This window comes from Phyllostomus discolor, chromosome 2 (genome assembly GCF_004126475.2).
Source record: "Phyllostomus discolor isolate MPI-MPIP mPhyDis1 chromosome 2, mPhyDis1.pri.v3, whole genome shotgun sequence".
In the NCBI taxonomy this organism is placed as follows: Eukaryota; Metazoa; Chordata; class Mammalia; order Chiroptera; family Phyllostomidae; genus Phyllostomus; species Phyllostomus discolor.
In genome coordinates this window covers 87,591,755-87,609,699 of record NC_040904.2, presented here as the reverse complement: position 1 = coordinate 87,609,699, position 17,945 = coordinate 87,591,755, and the positions used below count along the sequence as shown (strand labels likewise).

At 36.2% G+C, this 17,945-nt stretch overlaps 1 protein-coding gene across 15 annotated transcripts in view; it reads right to left on the bottom strand.

Moving 5' to 3' along the window:
- BBX (BBX high mobility group box domain containing) overlaps nt 1–17,945 on the bottom strand; it is a 263,476-nt gene that overhangs the window by 219,751 nt on the left and 25,780 nt on the right. The window contains exon 1 of one of the 15 annotated variants that reach the window (XM_036018046.1): nt 9,581–10,070. The exons of the other annotated variants lie outside the window; for them this stretch is intronic. The gene's annotated coding sequence lies outside the window, so the exon portion shown is untranslated. Of the gene's footprint in view, nt 1–9,580; nt 10,071–17,945 lie in introns of those variants that run through there. 15 annotated transcript variants of the gene reach the window in all.

The following is a 17,945-nucleotide window of genomic DNA, read 5'->3' as shown; positions in this document are numbered from 1 at the left end:
GTTGAATTAAATGACATAACATTTTATGAGTAAAATGGCTTAGTATAGTTCTTGGTATTGTGTCTAATAAGTTATGGAATTTCATCCTTACAACAATGTAGTAGAGTGACATTTTTATCACCACTTGGCTAGAAAATGCTTAAACAGAGGAAATCAAGTAACAGCCATAACATGGTTAAGCAATAGTAAGACAAGATCTGAACACAGGTCTGTGTGATTGTTGGAATCTATGTGCTTGTGTCAGACATGTACTTTATACATATTTCAAAATCACTGGATGTATGTAAAAAGAATCCAGAATCCTGTAAATTAAACTTTGGAAAGCTTAGAAATGAAAAATGTATATCTTGAACTAAAAGACAATAGTAGGATGCCACTAAAAGAATACTGATGAATTAGTAAGCTCTAACCTGAGCCAAAGATTTCTCCAGAAAAAAAAGATAAATTATGAAAAATGTAAAAAAAAGGGAAGTTATGATTATGAGACACAGAGTCAGAGAGGACAGATCTGTTTTCCATCTACTTATTAGCAATTCTAAGAGGCAAGAGTAGAAAGAGCGAGGGAGAGGTAATATCTAAAACAGTGTATTTGAGAATCTGACATAATTGAACATGATTCCAAAGGCATAAAACCTCATTAAAAGGAGCCAATGAGTGCCAATTGGGATAAATTAAAAACAAAACATGTGGACATATCAGAGAGAATTTTTTTATTCTTATTGAATTTATTGAAGTAACATTGGTTAATAAAATTATATAGGTTTCAAGTGTACAATTCCATAATACATCATCTGTATACTGTATTGTGTCTTCACCACCCAAAGTCAAGTCTCCACTATCATTAACCCCTGCCCCTTTACCCTCTTCTACCTGTTTCCACTCCTCTTTTCCTCTGGTCATCACCATTCTGTTCCCTGTACCTACGATGGGGGGGACCCAAAAAAACTGGAATTAACTTTTGGAGGGTGGCCCCTTATACTATAGGCTCCCTCGCTAAGAGTTCTAGGAACCCATCTGTATCAGTGTAGCAGCTGGCATTGTTGTGAGAGGCTACATTTGACTTCAGTGATTCTTTTTTGAAGACAACACTTATGCCCATTTCATGATGGGTGATGTATGAGCACACCTGCCCATACAACGCCGAGTGTTCAGCAGTTTTTCACCAAAAACAGCATGACTCCCATGCCCCATCCTCCCTATTTACCCGATCTTGCCCCAAGTGACTTTTTTTTTTTGTCTCCCCCCACCATGAAAAAAAATCCTCAAAGGGCAATGTCTTGCTGATGTGGAAGAGGTGAAACTAAAAATGACAGAAGCACTAAAAGGTATCAAAATCGACAAGTTCAAAATCTGTTGTGAGAAGTGGGAAAACCTTCTCAATAGGTGTATTATATCAAATGGACAGTACTTTGAAGGTGATTGAAGTTTAACTATGTCAGAATAAATACACAATCTTTTATAAATAAAATTGGGGTCTTTGGGGGGCCCTCCTTCTACGAGTCTATTTCTATTTTGTCTGTTTGTTTTGTTCATTAGATTCCACATATTCATAAAATCATACGCTATTTGGGGAAATTTTGAGTAATACGGATAAACCAAAAATCTTCAAAATACAAGGAAAAAAGAGAGGAGATCAGTCATAAAAGGGACAACACACTTTCACTTTCAACAATAATGAAAGGAGAAATTTCTGTCTTTATCAACCTATGAGGCTCAAGTGGCAGAATGGAGAAAAAATAAAGCACACCCAAATGCTCTTGTTTAGAAAGAAGGTTTAAGCTGTTAGAAAAGCATTTTAAAATATGTATGTTAAAAATGTTTTGTGGGGTTGAGAAAATTGGGTGAAATTGGTCAAAAGGTACAAACTTCCAGTTATAAGATAAATAAGTAGTGGGAATCTAACACATGGCGTGATGACTAGAGCTAACACTGCTGTATGGTATATCTGAAACTGTTAAGAGAGTAAATCCTAAAAGTTCTCATCACAAGGAGAAAAATATATTTTTGTATCTACATGAGAAGATGGATGTGAACTAAACCTGTGGTAATAATTTCACAAAATATGCAAGTAAAGTCATGATATGCCATAAACCTTAAACTTATACAGTGCTGTGTGTCAATTATATTTCAATATAACTGAAAGAAAAAGTAAATAAAAGTAACCACAAAATAGAAAAAGAATGTATGCTATTCAAACCCACAGAGCAAACAAAGAATAAAACAAAGAAAATTTGATCATTCCAACAAAAGTCTAGAAAATTAAAATGAAGAGATAGTAATAAAAAATAGCAGATTTAAGTCACAATAAATATAAACACACCATGTCTCTGAATGTAAATATTCAGAGACATGTTCAGGCTAAATTTTTTAAAAAAGTAAAATCTAGTTATGTGAATATCCATAAAAGATAAACCTAAAAGAAAATGACAGGCAAAGATCTAAAGTTCAGAGATGTGAAACTACACAGCAGACAAATGGAAAGAGACAGTGTGTATGGCAACAGTGACAAGAGACAAAAAAGAAATCATGGAGAAAATTATTAAAAGAGATAAAACTACATTTACATTCTCAAGAAGAATATCTTCCAAGAGTGAACAGCAATCATACACTAATCCACAGATAAGCTAGAACAACTGGTTCCCCTTCATGTGGGCAAGTGAGGGGCTGGGAGGGGGTAAAGAGATACATCTCTACCTTACAACATTAACAATAAATTGCACATAGATTCTTTTTAAGGCTTAAACATGACAATCAAATGGATATATGTATGAGAAAATATACAAGGGTATATACCACTGACACCGAGGTAGGAAAGGCCTTTAACAAAGTACAGAAAGAAAAAGCAAGATAAAAATTGCTAAAGATTGATAAAGTTGACTACATAAAAACTGACAATGTCCCCATGTGAAATGACACTATAAACAAAGTTCAAAAATAAACTGAAGAAGATTTGCCATGTATACTAATATATATTAGATAAAGGAATAATATATAAACTACATGTGTAAAGCTCATTCCAAAAAAAAACATACCAAGAAAAGCCTGATGGCAAAACGGGCAAAGGATAAACAGTTGGCACTCCATATCCTCAGGTTCCACATCCAACCAACCACAGAGTGAAAATATTCAGGAAAAAAAAAATGTCACTTTAATGCCGGCACATACTGTGTAGTTAGGCTTATGATAGTTGTATCTGTACTGAACATGTACAGACTTTTTTCCTTTTTCTTTTCATTATTCCCTACACAATACAGAACAACAAGAATTTTCATTGTATTAGGTATTATAAGTAATCTAGAAAAGATTTAAAGTATGCAGGAGGATATGCATACGTTATATGCAAATACTACACCATTTTATAAAATGGACTTGAACATCCGTGGATTTTAGTATGCATGGGAGTCCTGGAATCAGTCTCCCACTGACTCCAAGGGGGAACTGTATAAGCAGTTAATTTTTCTTAAGTAATTGACTAATCAACAGATGAAAGTGTGCTCTACTTGATAGAAAATTCAAATTCAAACAAGATGTCATTTCCATACCTAAAACTGGAAAAAATTAAAGTTTAATATCAATTTTGGTAAAGGTGCAGAAAATGCTTCTTTTGTCAAAAAATACGTATGTATATGTAAGTAAATGCATAGAAAGGGTCCTGAAAAATACATAACTGATAAAGTAGCTAACTTGGGGAAGTTTGTAGAGTGGGTGGCAAAACATTACAATTGGGAATAAAGTCAAAAGAAATTTTTTTATCTTTTATTCATTCAGAAATCACTCACAAACATTTACTTAGTGTTTCATGGATGTCGGGCCCTGTCACAGCACTGGACACGTGGAGCACACAAAACACAGAGCCTGTCTCCCCGAAGCCTTCTCTTCTGGAAAGGCAGAGGCAGGCTCTAAATATATAAGCCAGCAAGTAATTAAAATATGTTTTATTATAAATTAAAGTAACTTCAGAAACTAGTAGTACTAGGAAAAATAAAACAGAATTGTATTTATTCTGGAATGTGTTGATCTTTGACAAAAATGTATTCACATATTACCTGTGAAATAGAAACATTAATTTTCAAAACTTTATAACGGTTTATTTTCTACGTAATAGTATGCATTTAGGGAATTTATGCATATAATAAATATTTAACCATCCGAAATGCCTGAATAAATATTCCTAAAAGGCCAAACCCAGCGATGACTTTTTTGTAACTATATGAGATGTTTTATTAATAAATGGGGGTCTAACAAAAGGAATGCAGACTCGTGGTGAGATATCTGCACACCCACCGAGGCCCCGAGTGGAGGGCAGCACACTGTCTGTGCCTCAGACAGAGCCAAAAGCCACACTAAGCTTCAAATGGGTCTTGAGAGAAAGGCAGAGAAGGATCCCTGAGGCGACCCTCAGGCCCTGACTGGCCAAAGGGGGCTATATGTAGAGTCTCTCCATTAAAAATCTGCCACTTTTTCCCTTCCTCCTATCCTCCCCCTCCATAAAAACACTGTTGCCCCCAGCTACTTCCATACAACAGGGAGAAGTCCTGCAGAGCCCAAGGCTGTGGGATGGACAAGACTACTAAACCATAGAACCTTACTGTGAACAATGAAATAACTTTCAGGCTTTCAAGTAAAAAAATAGATGTGTTTGTCTGCAGAATACCACACATAAAACTTTCTCTCGTATTTTGGAGGGAAAAAGAAAAAGACCTCTGGTTCCTGTAGTCTTGTGGCTCATTTGGCAAAGAAAAAGAAAAAGAAAAAGATAACCTCAAATACTGGTACTCTGTAAGTTATATTCTATGTAATTAAAATATTTTGTAGAAAGCATCACATTATCTCATTTCTATTCAGGTTACCGATAGTCCTTTCAGCAGAAATACCTACAAATGTGAATACTATTCTTACTGGTTTGGAACTTTCCTCTATTTTCATTCTAAAATTTGAAATGTAAAAACACAGACTTCAAGTCTGGTTAAACAAGGAGTTTCCAAAATTAAAAAAAGCTCCTCTACTTTTCAATTTATCACTAATGTCTGCTAGAATATATTTACATATGTATATCACATGTTATTTAACTTGTTAAACATTCTATTCCAGTCAGTTAACTTGTCAATAAATGAATTATAGAAATTGTGATATTCAAATATTTTCAATTAATTACACAGGACAACTACAAACATATTTTAAAAATCAGTCCATTAAATAAACCCTGCATTTGTCTAAAAGGAATGACAAACTCTAAAGAACTATTATTCTTTTAAGATACACATGTCCACATCTGCCTACTATAAAACACATGTTTTAGGCATGAACATTTGAATAAAGCAAAACTTCCCTTAAAACAAGTGTGTTTATTTGAACACACAAATTCAGAACCAAATCAACAAGTGTTTTACAGGTTCACGCTCATAAGGGATCACATGTGTGTGTTTACTTTAATGTAATCGCATTGAAATAAACACAGCTGCAGTTGCGTTGAGTTCAACTCGCGAGAATCCAGATCTACACGTTAGTGCAAAAGTGAATCACAAAATCATGAGTCAGTGCATGGAAATCTGACTAGGAAAGAGCATAGAGCACAAACACTTCCTTCAAACACATGACTGAAAATTAAGCCTATAGCTAAAAAATATTTCAGGAAAATGTACAATTCAGTATTTCCAAGAATGCACTGAAGAATATTAATTTATACTTTCAAGTTTAAAGTATTTCCTTTATATTTCATTTGAAAAAATAAAGCAAAATGCAAAGAATGATAAATAACAAACATGCATGAACCTACAATTGAAATTTAACATTTTTGTAGTATAGTTGGTCCTTGAACACCAAGGGTTTAAATTGCACGGGACCACTTACAGGTGAATTTTTTTCCATTAAATACTGTAAGTGTATTTTCTCTTCCTTATGACTTCTTTATACCATTTTCTTTTCTCTAGTTTACTTTAAAATAAGGAATATAATGCATGTAACACACAAAACATGAGTTAATCGATTTTGTTATCAGAAAGGCTTTCAGTCAACAGTAGGCTAGTATGTAGCTAAGTTTTTAAGAGTCAAAAGTTGTATGCAAATTTTTAACTGTGCAGAGCGGGGAAGGACTCCTAACCCCAACATTGTTCAGCAGTCAACCATATATACTGCAGACCCTTTTTTAAAAAATTAACATACCAATGTAAATAGACCTGACATCCTCCCATTTTCTCTCCCTGTGCCATTCATCTTCATCCCCGTCTCCTCAGAAGTGGACACTGCCAGGAATTGGAGCAAAACATAACAATCGTTTTGGGTGTTTTCTAAAACATACAAGGAAGATAAAAACTATATGCTAAAATTTTGTTTTTGTTCAACATACCATTTTTGAGGTTGATCCATACTAATTCACTTCATTCATTTGGACTGGCTGACATTTCTTCGTTGGGTTAAATGCACCATAATGTATCTGTTTCCTTTCTGGTGGTAAAGGATGTGTTTCCATTTTTCCCTCTTACAAATCAATTCTGCCATGAATATCTTGTACCTGTACCCTTGTGCAAATGTTTTGACAGTTTCTCTGGGGTATAAGTACATGCAGAGTTACTATATTTCTCAACTTTTGCTAGATATTGACAAATTGCTCCCCTCTAGTGGTTGTATCAAACTGTACTTCGTTGATTTGGAATGGGTTCTACATAATCAGCTCAATCTATCCCAAGCATGGTGTTCAAGGAATTGGTTTCTAAAATGGCAAAATTTCACTTATTTCATATTTTACAACATCTAAATACAGACTATTCACACTTTCATATTCTTTTTTTGGTCAATTTAGGTTAGTTGGCAAAGTGGTTCTCAACCAGAGGTGACTATGGCCCCTCAGAGACATTCTAACTGTGGTGTCTAGGGGAATGATTCCAGCATCTAATGGTTAGAGACCCGGGGTGTCTTGCTTTCCCCAATGCTGTCTTTTGAAGAACAGAATGTCCACCTGGTTTATTCTCGCATAAATTCCCTTTCACTCCTTGGCCAAGTATAAATTCCAGAAACTTCTGACCTACGAAATCATTCTTTAGATAACAAGCAGTGATACCAAGTGGAAGTGTTTTCTGATATCACAAAGAGTTGGACTCAGAATTTAAAAAATAATAAGCTAAAGCACATAATGACATTCTATAGTCCAATTATTCAGAGTATCTATAACATCTCTTTCTGAAGCAACTGACTATACATATCTAAACTGCAACAACTGTAAATACAACTAAATCTGAGTCTCACTGCTTACCACAAAAAATTTTTTCTCTTAACTCCTAGTTGACTTTACTTAGTACTTTTGCTGATACTTCAGCCTTTTCTTTTATTTAAAAAATCTAAGTTATAGCAAGAGCAACAGAAAAAGACTTTTAAACCAAACTATTTAATTATCTCTTTTGGGAAAAAAAATGACAGGAGATTTAAAAAAAAAAAAGCCAAGACACTACCAAGGAATTGCTAAAAAGACATGTTTGCTTTTGACTAAAAGAATTTTTAAGGATTTAAAAAAAAATTTCCCATTATATTCCCTACCCTGAGTTAGAAGCAGTAAGAAGTTTAACTTTCTCTTGATTTATGCAAAATGTAACTTCATTATTCATTTGGAGAGCATGTCCGTAAATGTATTTAAAAAACTGAACAAGAAGAGACCAAGAACTTTAATTCTGACACTGACCTTCTCTTATTATTGCCATCTCGCACAAATTTATCAACCTGTGACTTTCAGTAATTGCTTCTACAATGAAGTCTTTTCCATCCCTGAGTTTTAGGTCAGCATTTCCAACTACTTGCTGGACATCTCCACATAAGATTCCCTTACTAAATTCCACACTCCTGAACCTGAACTGCACTTCCTCTACACACTCTCAAACACCTCCCCATCAGGGAAGCCCATCCTTGTGCGAAAGGACCAGTATCCTCTTAGGCAGGCAGCTTCCTCAATGTTCGATGGCTTGCTATCTATCACTTATTCCCCCAACTCCCTGTACTGCTTCTTCTGTAGTATCTTTTCTAAGTTTATTCCTTTCCAGTTTAGTTGCCACAGCCCAGAGCAGGTCCTAATTTATCATGTACACCAGTGATTTTCAACCAGTATGCCACAAGAATTTTTAAAACATGCCATACCTGACTATTTAGTCAGGGACACTGATCTCTTTTCCCTTAGATTGTCAAATTAAAAAACTGTAACAGCCAACACAGCAATAGCCATCTGGTTGAGTGCAACAAAATTTTACCTATTTTTTGTCATACCAGCAAAATAAAATTTTTTTTGGTATTCTGTGGAATTTTAGTAATTAGTTTATGTGTGTCTTGAGACGAACAAGGGTGAAAATTGCTAGTGTACACTGAGTGCTTCAAGACTTGTGTCCCTTCTGCTTATCCCCAGTTTCTCCTCCTAAAATTCATCCTACACCTGCTGTCATTTTAACCTGAAATTTTTACTACATCACTTTCCAGATTAAAAATCTTAACATGCCTGGCATCTAAGGATATCCATGAACTGGACTCAAACTAATATTGGCTAACTTTCCTCCCAGAATTCCTTAAAAAGCCAAATCTCAGTCTAAACAGAATAACTAGTTTTCTACACACAAACCCAAACTTGCATGCCATTGTGCCTTTTCTCAGGCTAGTCCCTTCTACCTAGAAAGCCTCTCACATATATTTGTAAATATCCAGATCTTATCCTACTTAAGGCAAAATTAAATGACACCCCATTCATGAGGGTTTCTGTTTCCTTCAGTCAGAAGGAGCTCTCTCCTCCAAACTGTGTCTTGTTCATTTACACCCATACTGTTACTGCTATTATTGTTCTGACCACAGAAGACAGTATAGCTAATGGTTAGAAAGACTGACTTTGGAAATGGACTCCCTGAGTTCATATCCCACTATTGGCTGTGGGACTTTAGGCTAGTTATTTAACTTTCCTGTATGTTAGTCTTCCTCTACCTGAGTGGTTCCCAAATTTTATTATGAATCAGAATTACCTGAAAGACTAGTTAAACTACAGACTGCTGGCCCAACTTCCCCAAGACCTGAGAACATGGATTTCTAACAGGTGACACTGACATTGCCAGTCCAGGGGCCAGTGCCCAGCCCCAGCCTGCTTCCCCCCGCCCCCCGCCGCCCCCCTTGCCCTCAGGCCTCCCTCAACAAATCACTTGCACAAGAATCTGCATCTCAGGCTCTGCTTCTAGGAAACCTGACCAAGACACACAGCTTCTTAATGTATAAAACGGGCAAATCATTAACTCAAATGAATACTGTGAATATAAAATCAGATAATACATGCGACAAGCTTAGAATAGTACCTAGCACATAAAGTGCTCTTAATAAGTATTAATTACCATCATCAGCTCCCCTAACATTACTAAATATTCATGAGCAACGGTTCTATCCCTTAGCCAACTTTGTATCTTCTCTATTACCTAACACCAATATCTACAATTGAAACCAATTAATGAGCTTCCTATATTGCACACTGCATAGACACAATAACTAACACTTGATCTCTACAGAAAAGAAGCTTTAATATCTGCTCTCTGAAAGAATCTGGAGGAAAACAGAGGTAGAGAGCACTTACAGTTGCAGGCACTGTTCACAAAAGAATTCAAGAAATGGGAATTAAAAGCTAGGACTGCGTCATCAGTGGGATTCCTGGAGGATGACTACTGCGAAGCAGAGTGTCAAATGCTACCCTGAAAAGGATGTTAAATGGGAGATTACATACATGTAAGGCCTTACTATAAAATAGATTACCAGTAAAAACAATGAAGATGAATAAATCTTTAATTTCTGATCACAGATAAACAATTTACAGTTAGAGAAGGAGAAGGTTTCTGATGTGTAGATAAAACAATGGGTAATAATCAACTTCTCCAGCTAATGTTAGGCTTTAGCTAAAGAAAGTCCATTACAATGTCTAGTCATTTTGCACAGCTATCTTGAAGCCCACATTTAACAAAATGGAATAATCATGTCCACTGCCACCGTCCCTAAGGAACACACAGAATGGTATAAGCCATAAAATTTAAAAAGTAAGTATCATTTTTCATGATGAAAATAATTTCAAATACTACTTCTTTGTTAAAACATGTAAGTATATTTTTTTATTTTAATCCTCATCCAAGCATGTATTTATCGACTTTAGAGAGAAACAGAGAGAAAAAAGAGAAACACTGACGTGAGAGAGAAACATTGATTGGTTGTGTCCCATACACGTCCCGACTAGGAATCAAACCCACAACCTAGGTATGTGCCCTCACTGGGAATCAAACTTGCAGCCTTTCGGTGTATGGGGATGATGCTCCAATGAATGGAGCCACCCAGACTGGGCTGCAGGTATATTCTTCATAGGTGTGTGGATTACACCAGCACATGCTTTTGTCAGTGCTCACCAAACACTATACTGAAGATCTATGCATTTTACCATATGTCAATTTTACCTTAATTTTTTAAGTATATATTATGGAATAGAATGTAATATTCAAATGGATTTTTAAAACAAAGCATTCTAGAAACTTCAACAAATATGAGCTTCTGGTAGCACAATTTGGCCTATGACCCCTGACTTCCTAAGAATTTTTTTTATAAGTTTACTTTCTTGTGGCACTCAGAAACTTTAATAAAAAAATTTGAGCAGTAGAATACTAAGAAAACCAAAGACCCTCTGATTCTGGCTTCCAGGTTTATTTAACAGCTCCAAAATTGAGCCAAATGCTTGGTTCCCTACTTAAAAGTTTTCCAACATCTTCATTGAATATTTTATATAAATTGAGGCTTTTCTGGCCATTTAAAGGGGTGACCTGGTAGAACTACTCCTTAAGACTGATCTGTGCCTTAAAACACATTTCCTAAAGCAACCTCCTCAAAAGAAAGACTAAAAAATCATCGCAACCACAGTAGCCCCAGTGGGACAGCCCCACTGGTTCTGTTAATTGAAGGAATAACTGCAGAAAGTTACCAGACACCTGTAACACTGTTTAACACCTAGCATTTACATGTAATACTCCACTACCAAAAGAAGGGTTCTGGAAGTTAGCTGAGCAAAATGCTCTGGCTCAAGGCCAGGATCTAAAACAGCATCTAATCCAAAAACTAAAATAAATATACATACACACAGCAAAATTATGAACCTAATATGAGCCATTTTGCATATATTAAGCATGCAAACCTGTTCAATAAAGATCTACTGAATCAAAGTTGAATAGGCAGTGGTTTCTATTAACCAATATTTTTCTAAAATGGGAAGCAAAGCCCTATCTTAGACAAACTTGGCAGGATGGCAACAAGAGGAATACCAGAGCATGCGCACAACAGAGCTGAGCAGACCCTGAGCCACCCAGGCCATCCTCGATCTAACAGTCGAGACAAGTGTCTGTTGTGGAGGGACGTGGCTTTCTCCCAACATCGACCTCACAAGATTACGGATAAGCTCCTAAACCTCCTACTTGCTATAGGCCCTGTTATTTTTTTTACCATAAATTTATGTAAGTTATATTTTTCCAGAAATGTCTATTTTCTATTTTTATCTTCTGGGGACAACATTTTATAACATTTTTGTCCTACTATTTAAGACAGTTGTACATGGGGAAAAGGGGGCATTTGTCCAAAAATTTTTAGGACAGTAAAAAATTATCACTCATTCAAATTCATGAGAACGTGTGCGAATAATTCTTTCCTGGCTTTATCCATGATTTCATAGGCTTAACTGGAGGTGCTCTGAGCACTCAAAAAGGAAGCCTATTTCAGAGACAGCTCTGCATCCCAGTGGTGTTTCAGACGCCCTGTCCTTGGGGCTTCTTCAACCTCCTTCTAACCTGGAAATGCATATTGTATTTCCAGAAGATGAGTATCATGTTCTTATACTTGAGCGGGGTAGTATTTTTGGTTCACATTCTGCTTTTTGATGAATACTTTTTTGTTGGAATTTTATAATTACAGCAGTCAATGTCGTCTTGAAAAAGTAAACAAGCACTCTCCAAGTTTCTTCCAGGGTCTTTAATGAAAAACCCAACTTCGGTAGATTATTTTGCCATTTGTACATCACTTTTTCTTTGCTCAAATGCCCTTGGAAATCTATAAATTCCTTCATGAGCTGGATACACCTAAAACCTTAAACTACGAAGCAAACACAGGAAAAGTGTCCCAAATACATTATAGCTGAACAATATGGATTTAACCTGCGAAGGGTCATTATATGCATATTTTTTTCAATAAATTTACACTATGCCCTCCATATTCCCAGGTTTCACATCTGTAGATTCTACCAGTTGGGGACTGAAAGCAGTATTTTTGATCCACAGTTGGGAATGTGCAGATGTGCAGAGCCAACTGTATGCATCGTTCTATGCCATTTTGTATAAAGGACTTGAGCATCAGAGGCTTTTGATATCCATGGGGGTCCAGGAAACAATTATCTCTGGAATAATTCTCCTGGCTATTGTTTTCTCCTCTTCACTTCAGCTTCTAAAATGCCCCAAAGTCTCTCCTCTCTCATGCTGCCTTCACAGACACAACCCTCATCTACCTGATCTGTCATTCAGCCCATATATTAAAAGGCACGTGCCTACGTTATTTCATTTACATGTGGGATATAAAACAGAAAACAACAAATGAATGAGCAAGACAGACAAACCCACAGACACAGATGACAAAAGGGTGGTTATCAGAAGGAGTAGGGAGTCAAATTAATGGCGATAGGAGACTGGACATTGGGTGGTGAGCACACAACGCAATATACAATTAATGTATTATAGAATTGTGCACTTACATAATGTTATTAAAAAACATCACCCCAATAAATGTAATAAAAAAGAAAAAGACACAGGCCTAGACATTAGCCATAATAACTTGGGAACATGGGGAACAGTGGAAAATTAGTCTTAGACTATAGAGTCAGAATGTCCCGAATTCAAATCCTGCAGCATAGAAACAGCTTATGTGGTCTTCATAGGTAAAATGGGGAATAACAATATGTATCTCATAGTATAATTGTAGAGATTAAATAAGATAATTTAAAATACCTACCAGGTAATGCTCAATACACATAGCAATGATTATTATAAATAAAGAAGAATTTATAAAAATGGTTAAATCCATTGGTATGACACAGTGAGGATTTTAACCATTCAATGGAATAAGATATTTAAATATCAAATAAGTCAAACTTTCACTACTAACTGGTCTGTTCAAACTCAGCAAATTTAGCAGATCCTGACCAACCTGAGGTCACTTTGTTACTCCACAATAAAATTTTTGAAACAAGTTTTTTCCTTATGAAGTCATAAGGGTGGGTAAATTGAGGACTTTGCTACCTCAGTAAAAACAACTAAAAATGCCTTTATCTATAAATTCCCAAATAATTTCAATGTCCTTAGAGACTACAGATTTCCCTGCCTCTCATCATGGTTGTTAAAGACAAGCTGAAATGTCCTTGGTTCTTCAGACCTAAATAAGGAAAATGTGAAGAAACCCAGATGAGAACTTGTCAATCTACTTCAATAAAAAGAACCTTAGCCCTGGCACCAATATGCCAAAGTTGCAGGTTAGATCCCCAGTTGGGGTACATACAAGAATGAACCAATGAATGCACAAATAAGTGGAACAACAAATTGATGTCTGTCTGTCTCTGTCTCTCTCTGTCTCTGTCTCTCTCTGTCTCTCTCTCCACCCCTCCCTTGCTAATCAATATATTTAATTTTTTTCTTACAGAGAAAGAACTTTTAATTGGGAGAGGAGAAGTTGTGGTAAGTCTTATTATCTTTTAATTTTTTCAAATGTGTACTTTTACTGATTTAGACATTTAAGAAAAAACAATTTCATTTTAAACAATGATTTAGAGTATAAATCACTTCACACTTTTCCATGTGTAACTGGCATAATACCTATTTATACCATAATGCTTCTTTTCTTTACTACTATAGAGGCCAACATTGGGGATACCTATTTTTGTTAACTTTATATTCCCAAGGCTTAATACCATGCTTGTAAGACAAATGGCAGGATCTCAATAAATGTTCATTGAGTGAACGTAATGGGTTCTGTGATTGTCTACTCAAGAGTTGTTTCAACTGCTTCTCTAACATAGCAGAGGATTAGACTAAGCCCCAGAGCAATCAATCCCTTAACACACTAATGTCTCTCACAGCTGAAAGAAACCCAGCAACTATTTACTGGGGGCATCTTCCATGGGCCTTGCACTCTGCTCAGAAAAAGGCAATGTTTTGCAACAAAAGTAAACATGGGCCTTTCAGCCTCCTACATGAAAAAAGATGTAAATCAGGAATACCAAATAATCTGAATTTTCAAATATTACAAATTGTCAGCATTTATGGGAAATACTTCCCCTTGGCTCTAAGAGGTCACAGAGTCACAAGGAGTTGCCCTGTAAAGGACCTTCCTGATCATTCCAGGTGAGCCCATTTCATAGATGAGAAAACTGAGGCCTACTGAAATAAAATGTCTGGCACAGGTTACAGTGATGCAAAAGCAGGGCTAGAATCTGGGTTCTTCCGTTTTCAGGACTTACATCCTAACACACAAGTACATTAATAAGGTCTGTGACCTTGAAAGAAAGGATCACACATACTATATTTTTATAGTGTCTCTTCTTTTTAGTCTTACACATTTATACTAGATGTGAAGGCAAAAGCTGATATCATTTTTCTGAAGAATGCGTTTTCTAACAAAAATACATTGTTCTAAACAAAACGTAAACATCATTACTATTCTAAATGTTTCTTTAAAAAAGGGGAGGCCTGAAATGCTTTCTTGGAAACCACTTTATAAAACTGATGATCATAAAGATTTTTCAGATTAAAATCAACGAAGTGTAATATTTGGGCTACATGACTGATTCAAAAGGTAGCATCAAATAAATAACTGATATGTGAGTATTTCTGTATTCCCCTTCTCCTTTCCTGCCTTTCCTGGTGTATGTGTGTATATTTATAACACAGAATATACAAAGGGCCCAAAAGGACTATAAAAATATATTTACAGTATATAAAAACTGAACTCTGATATAAATTACCTAAACGCTGATGTAACTTTACTTAACACTTTTACTTTCATAGTGTTTATAAGATCTCTTGTGAGCATGACTTAGTGCTAAACTGTTAAAAAATGTGTTCCAGTATGATTTGATGCTTTCATTTTCTCAAAGAGTTCCTATAGTAAACGGAGGCATTCAAAATCATTCCACTGAGCTACAGTTGAAGTAGTTTAGTGCGTTGTCAATTCGGCCTCTAAAATATCTCTTGGCTTGCTTCATGGCCACTATAGGTGAGTTCCTAATTACTTCCAGCCTCTGATGCTGTAATAGTACCATCACCTGATGTTCCTGCCACTCAATCACCTTCTTCAATGTTACCTATGCATGGTACAAAGCCTGCTTCAAAGACCCTCCACTGCCTGGCCTGGTGAATACGAGCCTCTAGAATCCGATCCATTGCTACTTTGAGGCAGTATTTCCTTTGCACATACCTGTGGGCCTCCCAATCTTTGGCATGCCCTCTCCCTCACTATTCCCTTTACCAAGATTGTTCTTTCCCCTTATTTTTTCATCCAACAAAAATTTGACAGCTGATCTGTACCACCTGCTAAAAGTACAAAACCAAATAAGGTAACTCCCCCATGCTCAAGGGATATGCCCAAATGCCATTCAATCTTTAAGACACATTTTAAGTTTTCATAAAGACTTCCCTAATTACGGATCCAGATGTTACTTCTCCCTCTTCTGTCACCTATCTTTTTAGTATATTGTCTTACTCTCCTCAATGACTAATCATTTTATCCAAAAGGCAACACATGGGTGTTGAGCATCTACTATACCCAGGCATATGCTAGCTTCTTCCCCGTGTTATCTCATTGATGTCTCATAAGGAGGTTATTTCTGTACTTCCTCTCCCTGCTGTACACATTCCTTGTGAGCAGGAATATCACTTTACCCACCTTTATCCTCTTGGTAACATTCACAGTGCCCAGAACATAGTAGATGCTCAACAAATATATTCTGAAAGAATTAACAGATGTATAAATAAATTTGGGGGGAGAAGAATTTTGAAAAAAAGTATTAGCTCAACACTACTTCTTGTCTTGACTCTTTGCAAATTATTTTAAAACTTAAAATGTATACCTCCTGACATCAACACTAAAAAAATGGAGGGGGGCAATTAAAGAACAGCACACCCACTGAAGATACTCTTCTTTTCAGTCCGAAAGGTCTACTTACTAGCTAACTTGATTGCTATCAGGGAATTTCAAATCTGAGTGTCTTAAGAGAAGTATGAGTAAGCCTCAAGGAATGCACATGGTTTGTCCCTAATTCTGCCAACTACACAGAAAGCCATCCAGAGTACCATGCATCCTCTTCCAAGCATAACAGTGGATTCCCTCAAAGCCAGCCACCAGGTACAAACTTTTGTACCACGTTTCATGCTTAATAGGAATGTCTCCAGGAGTGCCAGAGCACTCTAAAAATGGTGCAGAAAGAGACACTCAATTCTTGGAGGACAGGGTTTTCCTGAAGTCAGCATCAGGCTCTCCATCTTTCTATGAATGTACTCCTGGACTGGCCAAGTTCCTGAGAGAGTAAAACTCCTCTCTCTACTCACAAACCATCCGTTTAAAGCTACAACCTGAACCCTGTCTCTCTTTCCTTTGCTTTATTTTTCCTGTAATACATTACCATCTAACATATTATACAACTTTCTTATTTGTCTTTTTTACCCCACTAGAAGGCACCCTCCCATTCAGGCAGCATTTTTTAACCATCCTACCATTACTATAGTCCCAAAGACTAGAACAGAGCCTAGCCCATAGGAGAAGCTCAAATGTTTGTTGAATGAATGCTGAAATTCTTTTACTGATCCTTAAATGTATATTACTCAACATCAGGATTCCACCAACCCAAGAAAACCATTTGTTTTTTAAACCTGTTTTTATACATAAATGAGCATAAATAAAATGTTTTGCTTGCAAAAGATAAGTGAACACACATAGACACAGATACACTCAATGTAGCTACCAGAGATAGAAGAATTTACAAAGTAGTATAAATTCATAGCTGCTAAGTATCTATATGCAAAGCACTTGACTGTTTTACATAGATTTTGCTGTTTAATTTCAAGAATGTCTTTAAAACGTAACTATTAATTTTCTTCTTTATAAATGTGAAAACCAGAGTACCAAGACATTAAAGTGCCTGGCCCAAACTCACAGAGCTAGGAGGTGGCATAGAGGACATTCAAGTGGGGTGTGTCAGACACACCATGGTAGTTTTAAACCATGCTGTCTCCCAGGTAGACATTAAATGACCATTTAATTAGTTTTCTGAGAGTGTGGCTAGGCCCGGAACTCAAGTTTTAAATCATGAAAAAGCCGCCAATCAAATGAAGCAGGGGGTGGGGGGCAGAACAACTGTCCCAGCAATCAGATATTAAGAGACCAGGTATGAGATTCCCTGGGTAAGTAAGGTCACTGAAAAGGGCACTGGCTTTGGACTTACATGCTGTGGCCCTTCCTGTGTGGTGCTAGGTCAGTTACTCAATGTCTCTGATCCTCAGTTTCAAGATTGGAAGGGGAAGGACAGGGAGAGGGGAAGGAAAACAGAAGTGGTAAAGTGTGTTTAAATTTTATCAACCAGCAATATTTGTTATGACCTTTAAAATGAGATATCTGAAAGTGCATTAAGTGCCTGATATAAAATAGGTAGTCAATATGGGTTATATTTAATGTCACATTTTATTCACTTCATGAAGAGTAGGACAAATATACAGAAGGAGAACAGAAAACCAACTAGGATAGTTTCATGAGAACTGGGAAAGATTGAATTATATCTTAACGTTATACATATCTTAACATATCTTAACATTTATAGAAAAGCCTATAAAACTCTAAATTCAGTCTTACATTTCATTCATCCACTAAGTAACTCCCAAATGCCT